Below are 14,912 nucleotides of genomic sequence, written 5' to 3' on the forward strand. Positions count from 1 at the left end.
TATTTACATACCTGGAACAGGACGCATGAGATTGCAGTGTAGGGGGAAGGCAGCGTCAGCAACGATAACGTGGGGGATTTGGACTCCAGTCCCAGGAAGTTGAGCTGGTTGGGGCAAATTCAACTGGTGGTCCAGCAGCATCGACCCAAATGCACTCTCTTTGAAAACGCCACCATCGCTCTGCAGTCCATATCCTCCCACGTCCACCATCGTAAACATATACCTGGCATCACATGTTTCCATTAGAACAATGGAGTGAGCCCCTTTGTAATTAAAATAGTCACTCCCGGCATGTGGTGGTGCCTTGACGTTAACGTGTTTCCCGTCGAGGCTTCCAACGCAGTTCGGGAAGTTCCAAAGTCGCCAAAAATCTGAAGCCATGGCTTCCCACTGGTTGGTTGAAGGGCAGGGAAAATATTCGGGCTGCAGTGCAGTCCACAGCGCTTTGCAGACCTCCGATACTATGGAGGACACTGTGCTTGCAGCCATTTTGTAGCCCAACCCTGTGATCTGTTGGCTTGCACCTGAAGATAAAATTTTCAAAGTCACTGCCAGTCTCTGAGCGACGTCAATAGGCATACGGTGTGTGCTCTGATGGCGTATTAAAGGTTTTAAACAATGAGCAAGATCGTCAAATTGACCTTTCGACATCCGAAAATACTTGAAGTGCATTTCTTCGTCCAAGTCCCTCAGCAGTCGAACAACCGTAACAAATTCGCCCATCGTTGGCCTCTCTTCGTTCACTGGTCGTACATACCAACGTCGCCGACGTCTTCTTTTCCTTCTACGATTTAACATTTGCAATAAAATCATTTGTTGTTCAGTGTCGATCATCTCCAGCTCCAACAACACTCTCGCTCTTTCGCTCGCCATTTCCGGAAATGGAAAAAGCGGAAACAAAACAAACTATCAAAGAGTTTCGCGATAGACCCTCCAGAAACCACACAACAGGGTTCCTACCTCTAGCGTCCTGGCGGTGAAATGCACCGCGTTGCCAAGAAACACGTCACGACACAGAACTCCGAAAGGGTCAGGACGCCGTAGAAGTGACGCAGAAGTATAAAAAGGCCTTTACTCCCAACACTGAACAACATTAACAACAACATAGATCTGGAAATTACGACAAGACACTCAGAATGCCACACCTGCTCTAAGGGTTCTCCTTCCAGTAACCATGTGGACAATGCTGGATGTAACAGCAAAACACACTAAAACGTGCTGTGGGGAACTTGGAAACCACATGGTAAAAAGAGAAGGCTTTCCATAGCTACAGTAAGATAGCCAAGGTTCAGGTAACCTCCAACTTCATTATTCAGATATAGGAATGCACTGATTGTAATAAAATCAAGGTCCAGGTTAACCCTTTGCAGCTTTGCCCCTAGTGTTCTGCTGGTGTGCTTTATGGTCTTATGCATGTTGGGCCTTGATGAAACAACTCTTTAATTATTGAGCAGTTAAGCATGATGATAAAATGTGGACTTTTTAAGAGCAGCATTTGTACCCTATTGTGCTTCTAGCCTCATACTGCTCGATACATGAACATACAGATCCACCACCATGTTTGGCAGCTGTTTCAGACATTGTGGGTTGAAGACTTTATTGAGTTTGTCTGAACTTGCTGGAGGGCAACATAAGTGAAATCATAGATGGGAAGATTGTTTTTATTTCCACTGATGATGGCCATTGATCGTGCTCCTTACACTAGGTCTTGAAGCTTTTGGTGAGACGGTGTTTATCCATTTCTCTGGTAATTTGTGAGATTGCAGTTTAATTTATTTTCTACTTCGACAGTTAGCTTTTATTTGTCACCCCGGCTTATCTGTTTCAATAAGGTTGTCATTGTGTGGTTTATTGTTTTCTAGAGTTGTTCGTCAGCAAGCACTAAACCTTTAATGACCAGGGTAGGCCAACATGTATCCTTCATCAGAGTATTTATTCAATTAATGATGTGCATACATCAGGTAGTGTGCATTTAGGTGGAATTAGTGTAGTTGCTCTTTCCAGTAATAGCCATTTCTTCAAATCCAAGCCTAACATTGATTTATCAGTATTACTGTAAACAGCCAAATGGTTCGAAGGGTTAGGAAAATGTGCTGTTTTTGTGACCAGTTCTCTTGCAGGTCAGGACAATTTGTAATCTATTACTTTCTTCATGTGGCTGTAAAAACACATTCTGTAATGACAAACTTTGTCTACTTATTCCCTGCTGACAGATATACTGCTAATTGTCATTCATCTTGATCTGACTTGCTTGTGTGGCTGCCTTTCTAATTGTGATCTAGTCATTTCAAAGGCCTTTTTCATGTGCTGCTTCTAAGATTGCACCACCCCTGTGGCTCTTTTTTTAACAGTCTTACACAATTACTGTAAGCAAACTACAGCCATCTGTAGTGCTTTGAACAAAGAATATTCCAAAGTCTTGTGGAGTATGCGTCAAATCTTTTAAAGTTTTTGTGAACTCATTAGGAATCTATCCTGTAGATTCCTCAATGTGTTTGGACCATATCGTGCTTAGATCTAAATTATAGGCAATCTCATTAGTTATTGTTCAACCAAGATTGCTACATATTCTAATGTAGGTATCTAAAGAGATGAGCTGATTGGATTCCTCACATGAAGAGCAGAGAATTTATTTGGAAGTCGGAAGGCTTGATGTAAAGCTGTAATAGGCAAAACATTGATGTGAAAGTGACCCCCCTAAATTACAAAGTGGGGCTGGAGGAGAAAAGGGCTACCCGTTAATTGAACTGTTGTAGTTTCACCTGTTTGTCCAAATTAAAGCTATTTTCTATGTTGTCACTGATGGAAAAGTCTGTCCACAGGAAGAGAGAAATCTAAACTTGTCTAAAGGTTTCTCCTACATAGTGAGCAATGCACAGCCCAGATACAACTGGGGAGACCACTGAATGATTACATTTTTGAGGATTTCTAGGCATTTCAGTTCAGGTTTTTTCAAGCAGTTGTCAATCGGAGCTGTCAATGTACAAAATAGTCTAGTTGAGCTTTAAAAACTTGACTAAAGCTGTCACAATTCCGCATTACCCTCAAATGTCACCTCTCGGCTCTCATTAGGCATTCCTGTTGCAAGTAGTAAGTACTTTGTCATTCTTCTAGCCGTCGACATGAATTGACATTTCACTCAGTGTCTCTCATTTCATTCAGTATTCTTCGGAGACTGCCTTTGCCTCTGTCCTCTCATTTCCAGCCATGCCATTTCACCTTTTTGTCTCCCTGGAAATGGATTAACCAGACAGGACAAAAATTAAACTGCCAAATCAATTAGGACTTCTCAAAGGTGCAGATTCATTTTTGTGCTTGTTCATCACGCCCTTTTCTACACTTGTCTGTTTTCATCCTTGGATTATTGATTGCACTTTTGCTAGGTGCCAACCTTCAAAGATAGATATTTAAAAGGAGAGTTGCTAAATATGAAGAGAGCATTTTCATGCAGGGTTTGGAAAGAGCACCATTGATTTTTGTTGTTAGGCACAGTACAATTTGATTTAGGACAAGCAGCAAAAGTAGTTCATAAATGACAATATTTCCCTAAGTTATAGTGCCAAAACTTACCTAAAAGTTAAAATCCATAGAATGATTTTGTGTGTCAGTCGGTCCACCACTTTGATACAGACTAAAATATCTTTAACAACTGTTCGAAAATCAGGCCCAAAATTGGCTTGATTCTTGTGTGGTGTGTACCCGGCATAAGCCAGGCTAAGTGCAGGTCAACCTATCACCGTCTTTGCGCCGCTATGCCCAACAGGGGGGCTGCTTGTCGTCATTGTTTATGGCGTATATTTTCCAGACTTTCTATGACTGTCTGTTTATGTAAGCAGTCATGGATATATTTTACGTAGTGGTACTATGGATCAATCACGCACAGAGTCTCCAACATCAACCACGCCACCCACTAAGGCAATATTCTCGAGAGTTTCTGATGCAACGGGACGATCCAAACCGAGTGGACATGCATATGGATCCGCTCCTTATTCAAGATGTAAATTTCGGAGATCGCTAAGCACAAGTCTCATGAATGGGATTGTAAAAACTCCGGCGTCCGTATGAGATTAAAAAGTCAGAAACTCTATCATCCTCACAAATGTTCAGTCACTCAGGAACAAGACTGACGAGTTGCAGGCAAACACTAACTATTTACACGAGTACAGAGATGCTTGCATTATGGCCTTCAGTGAGACATGGCTCACGGCTACAGACTCGGACCCGGAAATGACAATCAGCGGCTTTGGAGCGCCTGTCAGGCTGGACAGGGATGTGAATGCCATGGGAAAATCTCAAGGAGGCGTAGTCTGTTTATTTAAAAATCAGCAGTGGTGCAATAATGTTACAATCAGGGAGTCCATATGCACATCTGACAGACTAACTGTCTGTCTCTGTCTGTCCATTTGATCCCCCTAGAGAGTTCCTCCAGTTGTTTGTGACAGTTGTGTATATACACCCAAAATCAAACGCACAAATTGCTGCTGACACTGTGTACAGAGTGACACAAAGACTCCAGTCCCCTTCCTTTGATGCCCCGTGCTTGGTCTTTAGCAGTACGTCACCTGCCCAACTATAAAAAATAAGACTCTAGACTTGCGTTACGGTTCTATAAAAGGAGCATATAAAGCTTATTCTAGGCCCCCAATTAGGTTTGTCTGATCACAGCACCATCTATCTCAACCCTGTGTACAAGCCCATGCTCAAGAGGGAGAAGGTGAAGACAAAAGAAGTCAAGGTCTGGAATGAAGATGCTGTTTCTAAATTACAGGGATGCTTTGGTTGTACTGATTGGACTGTGTTTGAGGACTCTGCTAAAGATATTGATGAACTCACTGATGCAGTTATATTATATTTTGTGAGGATACTGTTATTCCTAAAAAGCATGTTAAGGTAATTAGGTAACCCTAATAACAAGCTATGGGTCACTAAATCTCTGAAAAATGCACTGCATAGAAAACAAAAGGCCTTTCTTAAAGGTGATGAGACAGAAAAAAAAGGAAGCAAGGAGAGAGGTCAGACTGCAAATTAAGAGGGCCAAGTTACAATATCAAAATAAGCTAGAGGAACATTTAAGCAGCAACAATTTGAAGACAGCGTGGCACGGAATGAGGAAAATATCGGGCCAAATAATAATATTGAAAATAAGCCAGTTAGTACTGCAGGCTATGATAGCAACAAAGATTTAGCTGAAGCTCTTAACTACTTTTATTTAAGATTTGATACGCATGACTTCACAGAGCAACTTAAAGAAACATGCAAAGAGTCTTCCTCTTCCGCAAAGCTAAACCAGATGTCTGATGCTCATGATGTTAAGGCAGAGTTTCAGAGAGTTAAGACAAATAAGAGAGCATGGGGACCAGATGTTATTACAGGAAGATTGCTTAAGCACTGTTCAGAACAGCTCTGTGAACTGTGGAAGAAAAAAAAGGTCTGGACCCCATGCAGTTTGCATATAGGGCAGGGATGGGGGTTGAAGTTGCCTATATCACTTTGCTTATAAGCACATGGAAGGTCTTGGCACCCATGCCAGACTTTTATTTATGGATTTTTCATCAGCTTTTAATACTATCCAGCCACATATTTTAGCTCGGAAACTGCTTACCTATTTTAATCTTGATGTACATTTTGTTGGCTGGATTGTAGATTTTTTAACATTTAGGTCTCAGAGTTAGGGTGAATGGCTCTCTGTCAGAACAGCGCTCCTCTTCCACTGGCTCTCCTCAGGGCTGTGTCCTGTCCCCATTGCTGTACATTCTTTACACCAATGACTGCAGAAGCCAGCATGAGAACAGGCACACTCTGAAATTTTCTGATGACACGGTCATCATTAGCCTGCTCCGTAAAGACGAATCTGAGCATCGGCCAGTGGTGGATGAGTTTATCCAATGGTGTGATGAGACCTTTCTCCAATTAAACGCCACAAAAACCAAGGATATGGTCATTGATTTTAGGAAAGTATCCCTCCCAGCATCTCAGACTTTCATTAAAGGAACTGGAATTGAGTTTGTTGAACAGTATAAGTATCTGGGAACCGTCATCGATAAAAACCAGAATTTTGATGATAATTGTGACGCAGTCTGTATGAAGGGACAGCAACGCTTGTACGTCCTTAGGAATTTAAACACTTTTAATGTAGATAGGAAAATGATGTCCTTATTTTATAAGTCCCTTATTGAATCTGTTCTTTCTTTTGCCATGCTTGCTTATTACGGTAACCTGAACATCAGGGACAAAAACCACCTCAGCCATATTGTAAAGGTGGCTGGCAAGGTGATAGGTTAACCCAATTTCACATCATTTTGGACAATTATTAATACTATCAATACAAAACTCGCTATAGTTTAATAATTATTTTGTTACTTACACTCACATGCACTAACATGCACGTGCGGCCGGCCCGACTACCAAAACAAAGAGCCCAAGTGCTCGGATTACAATACAATCAGAGGGAGCGTTCTTCGTTCTTCGTTCTCTGTTTAGGACGCCATTACTTCACTTAATCTTTACAGTTATCTTTACATAGCAAATAGTTGTTTGCTGCTATATTAATGTTCTAAATGTCATGTATAGCCCCTTTAAAGATACCTGTTGTTATCTGCTATGAACCAGAATCTGAATCAGAAAACACTTACAAGGAATTTGCCTTGGTGGTTGGTGCATAAATGAACATAAATATATAAATCATGAACATGAAATAAACAATAAATACAGAAACAAATATATACAAAATTAACACTAAGACGAAAGAGGCTGAATGGTTTAGTGCAGGATGGGGTGGGTTAAGAGTTAAGGTCAGTTGGAGTCCAGGGCCTTGTTAGTAAGACTGACTGCAGAGGGGAAGAAACTGTTTTTGTGGCTGACAGTGTGCCCACTGCCGGCAAACTTAATGATGCATTATTCGAATGCACTAGCACTAGTCTTGTTTATTGCCCCAGCGATCATATGAATAATCGTTTTCATTTTCATGGTCTTGAATAACACTAACAAATAATGTAATGCTTGTGATAGGGGTCTCATTCATATGTATCGTTGGCCATGACAGGTGACATATTTTGTTCTTGGAGTTTGGAGGATTTGGAAAAAAATCTAAATTGTGTTTCAGTGAGTGGATTCTCATACTTGGCGAGTTTGTTCTTATTATTTTAAAGAACAAAAGTGTAGGGTTAAAGGATTTGTAGTACATTGGTTGTTGGCTTTCTTGTGAGAACATGTGTCTGAAGGTTAGATTAGACTAGATTAGATTCAACTTTATTGTCATTGTGCAGAGTACCAGTACAAAGACAACGAAATGCAGTTTGTGTCCAACCAGAAGTGCGAAAAAAGCAGAAAAGTGCAATGTGATATACAAAGCATAGACAGTTGGTGCATAGGCAGGACAAGAAATATATTGCAGTGTTATAAGAGCAGAAAAAATATGGCTATGTAATATGAACAATGCATGAACAACATGTATGTAGTAGCAGTGACATTATACTAATAGTAAGAATAATATAGATATAGATATATGCAGTGTATTAACAGAATGTATAATAAGAAAAACAGAATAAATATGGATATTCTGAATGAACATTATATACACAGATATGTACGTATGTACAGCTATGTGCAGTGTGGTAACATTGTTAAAAAATTAAGATGGCTGATAAAGCACCACCATTTTGTGGATTTTATGGCATAAAAAGGCAGTTTCAAACTAAAAGGTTTTTAAGTGGGTGATAGTCATCAAAGGTCCTCTGCTGCACAAATTATTTTTACGAAAATAACAAAATTACCTAAATAAAAAGACATGTTTTATAGAAGCATTTGGCATGTTATGAACTGGAATTTTGATACATGCCAAGACATAATCACACAAAAACGTATTTGTCTATGTGCAGCAATTTTGATGAAACTTGAAAAGATGATGGAAGAGCTGAAAGCATTCTAGCAGACCTTTGGGCCCGGGCGACTAATTGTAATTTGATGACGCTAACGCTATGGGAGTCGAGCTACGACACAAAGAGAGTTAGGTGCATGTCTGAGGATGTCTGCACGGCTTGTTTCAACAGCAGTAGCTGAAAAGAGGGCAAATCTCTGATTTTGACCTCGCTGTTGCACACTGGGACTGTTATGTCCTCATTGCAACAGTAATATGGCTGCCAAAGTGTGTATGAGAGTCATGAATAGAGCTGAGATGATAACAGCGATGCAGTGCATGTGACTTTATGACATTTTAGTGTCAGTCCCAAAAACCATCTTGTACCTCTTCTTTTGGTTGCTTTGAGAGCATCTCACAGTTCAATAAGATCGCTCCTTTGGTCTTTAATTCCTGTAACATTGGCTTGTCAAAGGATCATTTCCCCTTCACTGGATTAAGTAATGGAGTAATTGTACACAATTCAAGCACTTTCATGTTTTCTACACGCACAATTGCAGGCTTTACATGTAATTAACATAGCTCTTGTCATAAACCAATGGACTGTGAAGGGGATTACTGTTTGCATGTGAATGGGACCCATGTCAGCTGTGGGATGTAATTAGGGTTAACAACTAAGCTTAGACCCAAAACATCTTCAAGCGGGAGTCAGTGAGCATTGTAATTAGGAAACACTTTACAGGGCACACTACTGTGCTTTATGTACTCTAACTTTACACCCACTACAGCCTCACTTTGTTCTTAAAGAGGAGGCACACTGCCACCGATAGCCTCAGCTGGAGAAGAGATTGAATGTGAAATTCATTAAAAACATTCATAGCTCATTATCGGATGTGATTAAGTTGTCCTGGCTGTAATGGATCTTGATGGTGCCAAACACATCCATCATAATTGGAGATGTGTCACTGAGTATCAATATGCTGTCAGTTTGTAGATCCCTTACACATGCAGTGATTACTCCTCTATTGCATTGCCCTAGAGGTTTGGTGATATGTATTCATAAGATGAATTATTTTGCATTGAACAAAGTAAACAAACTCACGAGTGTTAGTAATCATAAGTGGAGTTGTATACGTTGAGAGAACTACTCTGGTTTTGAATTGAGGAAAAGAGCATATAAAATCGTTATACGTTATACATGGAAGCTGTCCCACTTATTTTGATAAGGTAAGAGAAGGTCAGTCTCACAATGGCAGAACAAGTGTAGCAAACCTAAACCTTTACAGATTTAGGAGCAGAACTGGTAAGTTTCTCTTTTGTACACCCGTGCTATAACATGGAATAAGCAGTGTGCATGGACAGGTTTGGATTTTTTCAAGGCTGTTTGAGTGCATGAGTTATTGGTGGCTGTAATGATTCCTCTTGTCTATACAGGCTGAGAAGTAATCCCTTTTGACTACACCATTGTCGAAAAACCCACAGTCCTTATGTGCAAAAGATGTATTCTAAACTTCAGTGGAAGTCAATATGAAGCTTAGCATTCTGTCCAAATCAAGTGGGTATCTTGAACATAATCCAAGCTTTGGCAGAATTGTCCAATATGGACTTTCTTGCCATCAGGGTTCATAGACCATAAGACAAGTGTGTATTTGTTCCTAAGTTCTGAGGTTGGAATCACGTTGGGAAGGAATTGCTTCATGGCCAGTATTGATAGCAACCACTAGAGTATGACATTATATGTACTGTATTAAGGCTGACTGCCTTGTCTAACCCACTGGTCTTCAAGCCAGTGGGCAGAGAAGCCTGCTGAAGTAAGCATTTGATGTCTTGCACAGTGCATTTGATTTGTTGTTGATCAGTTTTCAGACAGGTTGCCTCTTTTAAGATGATGACATGTCTTGTATTTCAAGTTGGAGATTGTTTATTTTAAAGTATCAGTGGCGACTGGTCATTAGGGGCAGGTGGGGCACAGCCTTGTCAACACAAAGAAATGCAAACAAATGTTATGTTATTTTTAATTAATTTAAGATAATTATCATCTATAATGTATTGTCTTCTATGAATATAACATCTTCCTAAATTGTATTTCATTTGTGGTAGGATTTTATTTCACATTCTGCCCCTGCCTTGCTGATTCAGACTGTGTTCTCCCGTGTTCGCGGTAGACTACGGAAGCCTGAATGTGTCAGAATGGGGCTAGCCCCTCACACACAATGCAATGTGCATATTACATGGGAAATTATTAATATGCATGCTCAGAGTGTTAGTGTGTTTAATGTAGATCACAGAAATTTGATGGCCAGTGGGGCAGACGGCCCGTAGCCCCATGACAGCGTCATTTCATGTCTCAGATATGATTGGCTGTCTGGTGCGGCGCCAACAGTCGGCAAGAAGAGCGAAGAGGGGAGATTGTGTTATCGTCTCTAGCTAACTTGAAAAATTATCGAAGTGGAATTAATACTCAAGCAGAGGTTTTAACCTTTTGGAGGAGAAACTGGAATTAAAACGCTTTGGTGCCCACCAGCCTCGGGATATTGTCATCACTCAAACTGCTGGTAAAAGTAACCGCGGTTAAACGTGGAGTGGTTAGCTTACAAAATAAGTTTTCCCAGAGGAAGAACCGCCGCGTTGCCTTTCTCTTAGAGAGCCCTTAGCCTTGGTGAGTGAAAACACATTTTATCATCCTACCTTTGTGGTGCTGGTCCGTACATCGATCATGTTGTGTTGGATCGATTGATATTAGCTACGTTAGATGGTGACGAGTGTGTACATATTCGGTTGCTGTCATAGAATGAATCTGTATGCATCGCCGCATGAAGTTAACTTTACTACCATGGCCCCTAAAAGCACCGTCAGGTGGCGGTGCCTGTAGCTGGGCTTGCAGTCACCTATTGACTGCTAAACAACTGGCGCTGGTAGCCAGTTGTTTATGTTCACGTTACAACACTGTCTGTTTTGTGGAGCCATGCGTTTTGTTGACATGTTAACAGAGTGAGATAGAGTATTCTAGTTTTACTGGTATGTAGCCCATCTTTTGAAATTGTGCCTCAACAATTTCTTTGATATAAAAACGCCACTGGATGTAAGTATCCATTGTCAATTCTTTTCTGGATTGGTGTCTCTTGTTGGCTTGACTCCATCCATCCATCTTCGCCCACTTATCTGGGGTCGGGTCGCGGGGGCAGCAGCTCCAGCAGGGCCCCCCAAACTTCCCTTTCCCAAGCCACATTAACCAGCTCCAACTGGCTGATCCTGAGGCGTTCCCAGGCCAGGTTGGAGATATAATCCCTCCACCTAGTCCTGGGTCTTCCCCGAGGCCTCCTCCCAGCTCATTGGCTTGACTGCTTATCTTAATTTTTTATTACTCTGTATTTGTTTATTGTCTATGCACCAATACACCAAAGCAAATTCCTTGTATGTGAAAACCTACTCGGCAATAAACAGGACTTTTATTCTGATTGTGTCAGTCACTATACAGTATCTCTTTAGAAGATTGCTCTGTATTTTTAATATGGAAGCTGTCTTTTTATGATATTAATCAAATCAAACAACCTATTCTGACTCTAGCTTCCATGCTTCCTATTGCAGAAGATTCCTTCACAGCATCAACACCAGTTGAAGAAAGATAAAACATTTCTAGGGATACTCTTAAATTTTTAAACATCATTAATTTGTGATGGTCGACGTGTCAAGGTTGCGTCATCTACCTCGACTTCAGCTCATGAGGTCCTACATTCCTCATCAATGGGCCATGATCTTGTTTATAATTAGCTCAAAATTGAGAACATTAACCGGTGGGTTACATTTGTCTTACGCAGAACATATCATCATATTGCTACAGCAGATGCTGGTCTGTTTTCTACCTCTAACATGATGGATTTCTACTTTTATCATTATTGAGAGTCAGTGCAAATGGTGGCTCTACAAAGAAAGCCTTGCTCTTTGATTCTGATAGACTGACACCAAAACATGGTGGTTCAGATTGTTGAGACATTTTCTGCTATTAAACCCTGGGAATATCATGACAATGTGTCACAGAGTGCACATTTGGCCAGTTGTAAGATAAGAGAGACACCAGCTAACAACAAAATGGATCCAGATGTGCAGGGAACATAGCCAAGAGCTGTTAAACTGTTTAGGAACTTTAGGTACAGGATTTTGTTCACATCTAAATATAGAATGTGTGTGATGTTCTGTGCAGAGCATTAAAAGTTTCACAAAACATCAAATATCAGTTAAAAAAACAATGAACACAAAGTATCTTAAAGCCACACATAATAACAAATCTACATTCCTATAAAGAGTCACATTACTTGGACCTACTGTAAGTCAGGCTAAAGTCATGAATCCGATGATAAGGCAATTATCATTATTATTATTATGTGCACCATTATTTTTCCATCCATTAAATGTGCTGCCACTGACAGCTCAGATTGTTATTAAAACTGTCTGACAACATTATTGAAAGGATCCTACAGAGATAGACATTTTTGTGTAAAGACTAAGATGGTTAGCCAATCATATTTTGTTAAGTTTTAGGTGGGATCATTTTCCAACATCTTCCATCCATCCATCTTCGTCGTCCGCTTATCTGGTATCGGGTCGCGGAGGGAGCAGCTCCAACATCTTCCAACGTTCTCAAATACTTGGATAAGCATCCAGCGAAAGTTGTCAGGGGCAGCAGTACTCCATTGCAGCGTCTAGTCTGCAGAATCCAACAGGAAAAAAAGAAGAAAGTTGTCATTGACAGACGACTAGAAATGACAGGGAATGATTTAAAGCGTATTTTATGGCTCACTAATACCAGTTAAATCTTTCAACTGGTATTAGTGGGTCAATTCCCTGTTTTTCAACCAACCTGGCAACACTGCACACTAGCTAGAGGCAGCTTAATCTGGCTGGTCTGCTGTATCTGCTCGGAACAATACAGCAGATGTTGTGATGTGAGTTTACATGAATGTTTCCAGTAATATTCTACATATTCCAGAATTCAGTTACATTTTATGAACATAAAAATATAAGGTTAATGTCTACTGGTGGCCTGTCAGCGGCACAGAGCTCCAGAGAGCTGGGGATGGGTTGACAGCAGGCGCATGTCAGTTGTCAGAGACTGCAGAGCACTGTCATAAAAACACAGACAGTATGATAATGACATCTAAAACACATAATTCACTCTGTGGTTTCTGTGACATGACAAATACTTACAAAATACTAATGTTTATGTAGCGCTCCCCTCAGTATTGAAATTGATGAGGGCAGGGCTTTTGGGTTCTTTTAAGGTATTTTTCAAATGTGTTTTAACCCTGATTAACTCAGTTTTAAATGTTATCTTGGATCTCTCTTTTAAAGTACACACATGAAATGTTTTTCTAGCCTGCCCTGTGAATTCTCCTTTCTTAAACTATAGTTTTAATGAGGATTTTTAACCATATGTGTCTGTATATGTCTCTCTCAGAATAAAAGAGTAACCTCTTTCCAGGTAAATAATAAAGTAACACAACACAAGGTTTTAGAAAAATATATCTCAATTATTTACTCAATAAAGAAATTATTATCTGTTCTTTTTTAAACCTTCAACATAAAATGTCCCTCTTTTTTAAAGGAAAATACTGCACTGAATTGTCCCTCTTTTTAAGACAACACTGGAAATGAATTCTCCCTCTCCAGTGTTGTCTTTTAAAGAAACACTCTCACTACTGTACCATATATAAATGCACAGACAACAATTTAAACACTATTAACCCTCAAATGGATTAATTCAGAAAACCTCAATGTACCAACTTCAAAGTCAGTTAAACCAACATAATTTGTGGGCCCACACACACCTTAATGCAATCTAAAGCCGGCAACCAAAATTATTATAAAACTAAAATACCATAGCAGGCCTGATGCGGTGCTTGTGTCTGTTGTGGCCCAAAACTTAATGGCCGTTTCACTTGTCAGCGAGCAAACAAAATGAAGGATACCTTGAGTTAATGTTTCTGTCCAGTTCTTTCTCCAACAGTCACAGGAGCAGGCTCAACTGTCAAACTTTAACTAGAAAATGTCGTTCACTTGTAATGAACTGACTCCAGTAAGTAAACAGTCTCTGAACTTCGTGTAGAAATTCCTCCTGTTTCTCAATATGCAGCTTGTCACTCCTCTCACTGGTTGTCGTGCAAACAATCATAAGACACAAGTTACACAATGGTTCGTGCACTACTAATTCACAAATTAACTCAGAAAATCTCTGTGTCACGCTCACTCTTGGGCTTCACCCTCAATGCTTTTTTCTTCTCTCCCTCTCTGTCTTAAAAAAAAAACCCAGACCTCATCGTTATTAACCCCATAAATGCTGGTTTAGACAGTTTTCAGAAATACATCTTTTACATAAAACAATAAACATAAAATACTTTTTAAACTGCTTTTAACATTTTTATCATAACTTTTTAAATAAATTTCAACCTTTTTAATCACATTAGTTATATGCTCTGATTATTAAAATGATACTACAAGCATTACTTATCACCTCATGCTTTTAACCGGGTTACATTTAAAAATACAAAAATGATCAAAGAGCTACATGTAGATGTAATGCTATTAAATGTAGTGATGTCATGTAGCCACCTTTGTGTGTCTGTTTTTTTTGTCCAGTAGCTCTCCAGTTTTTAGCTCTTTTAACCGTTTTTATCCTCTTTCTTTCTACTTTTTTTACTCTTCTTGCCAAGAGATTGTTTGTTTCATATATATCCTATTGATATTTTAATATTTATAATTTTAAAATGCAACCAAGAGCCAGTTTTATCACTTACTCAAGAGAGGAATTGCTGGCTCTGCGCACAAAGGGACGAGCTGGGATACGGCACCCTATCCCGGCAGGGCTGAGGAGGAGACCCAGGGGCTGCAAGGCTGGGGCTAAGCTAAAGGCCAAGCTAGCGGAGAATCGGAGGCGCTACAAGCCATCGATTCCCTCCATAATCATGGGGAATGTGAACTCGCTGCCGAACAAGATCAGCGAGTTGATCTACCTTGAGAGCAGCTTATTCATCTTTACGGAGACATGGCTAAACCACCTTGT

General features: G+C 40.1%; 1 long non-coding RNA gene across 1 annotated transcript; it reads right to left on the bottom strand.

Annotated features, from left to right (window-relative positions):
* Positions 1 to 11,285: 11,285 nt before the first annotated feature.
* LOC144537382 (uncharacterized) lies at positions 11,286 to 13,923 on the bottom strand. Its single transcript, XR_013503852.1, has 2 exons — positions 13,822 to 13,923; positions 11,286 to 12,560 (listed from the first exon to the last, which is right to left on the bottom strand). It is a non-coding gene; the product is annotated as an uncharacterized LOC144537382 (long non-coding RNA).
* Positions 13,924 to 14,912: the final 989 nt, after the last annotated feature.

The sequence above is a fragment of the Sander vitreus genome, chromosome 22, assembly GCF_031162955.1.
Source record: "Sander vitreus isolate 19-12246 chromosome 22, sanVit1, whole genome shotgun sequence".
Lineage (NCBI taxonomy): Eukaryota > Metazoa > Chordata > Actinopteri > Perciformes > Percidae > Sander > Sander vitreus.